This window comes from Setaria italica, chromosome IX (genome assembly GCF_000263155.2).
Source record: "Setaria italica strain Yugu1 chromosome IX, Setaria_italica_v2.0, whole genome shotgun sequence".
Lineage (NCBI taxonomy): Eukaryota > Viridiplantae > Streptophyta > Magnoliopsida > Poales > Poaceae > Setaria > Setaria italica.
In genome coordinates this window covers 34481553-34483140 of record NC_028458.1, presented here as the reverse complement: position 1 = coordinate 34483140, position 1588 = coordinate 34481553, and positions in this window count along the sequence as shown.

Below are 1588 nucleotides of genomic sequence, written 5' to 3'. Positions count from 1 at the left end.
CTCGACAATTTTTAGCTTTCCCGTAGCGCTGTGCTGGAGCAATCGACAACCACGTAGATGGTCTCCACCGTACCACGTTAGGCTACCTTCCTAGCGACGGGGAGGTAAAGCACGAGCACGGTGCGGGAACTCCTTGAGCCGACAGCCCGACACAGTGACGTTAGAAACCACCGGCCAGCTCGAAGAGGTACAACCTAAGTCACAGCCGCCCCGCAGGGAACATGCATGCATGGTGCGGCACCATGAACCTTTCGTCCCAGACGTGGTACGAGAACGAGGAGGTATATGGTTAACGGAGGGAACGTCATCCTTCCTCCGTCCCGTCCTCGTAGGTGATGAGTCATATTAACCTGATGACGCTGCAAGTGCAATAGTATTTTTTTTTCTTTTCTTGTTTTTAATTTCTTCTCTATTTTCTTTATCTATGTGAAAGTCCTATAGAATATTGTCCTAAGCTATCTTCTTGAAAAATAATTTGTTCACATTCTGAAGTATCAAACCATCATCCCGAAGAGGGTATAATCCCTAGTATCGAGAATATAAAACATGTCGATCCATGTTCCTTGTACCCATTCCTTGACCCAGTCATACCGGGAATTTGGTGACACTAGGTACAACTACTAGATCAATGGCGTCGCAATCCACATCGTGTCGAGGAAGGAGAGCTTCTCATTTTCGGCAAATCCTGCTGGGGATGGTTCTGGCACAACTCAAGTGACGGAAAGCACGTGCACGAAAGCAACAAACACTGCTATACATAGCGCGCACACTAGTGGGAGACGTCAGGTCCTGGAAGGACCATGAGTGTCCATCACGTGCTCGCCCAATCGCCCTCTCAGCTTCGTTTAACCAGTGGCAGGATCTGTTTGGTAGAGCTCTGGCTCTGAAAAAACAACTCCAGATCCATAGATCCAGCTAGCTCCACCATAGAGCTGCTCCACCGTTGATCTGAGATCTCAAAAAGCGTTTGGTACAGCTCCACTCTTATCTTTATCTCACTGACAATTTGGACCCATGCATCAGAATAAAAAAACAAAAAATGTCTTCTTCCTCACCACGCCGGGTGCGACCTTGCACGGGCGTTGCGTCGCGGCGAGTGCGGCCTTGCGCACACGGTTGAGGTGCGGCCTCGCCGGCGGCCAGGTGGCCTCTCGCGTGCTGGTGGGCGCGGCCTCGTTGGCAGCCATGCGGCCGGGTGCGGCCTCGCCGGGGCACTACGTCAGGGCGTCGGCTAGCCATGCGGGTGGGGCTTCGGCGAGCGGTCGGGGTGGGTCCACGGTGGCGCAAGTAGAGAAGGACGATGACGCTAGCAGAGGAAGGACAGCGGCGTTTCGCACGGAGAAGAAGAAAGCTACGAAGAAATAGAACGAACCGGTCATTTTCCATTAACAAGTGGCAGTGGTGGGTAATTTCCTCCAACTCCACCAAATTTGATTTCGTGGAGCATGCCCTGAGGTGCTCCACCAAATCCATGGATCTGGGAGTAGATCCACCGTTTTCGTGGAGCAGATCTGTGGTGGAGTTGCTGGATCTAAAATCGTTTAGCTGAAAAAAATCTAGAGCGGAGCTGTTTTTAGGATCGGAGCTG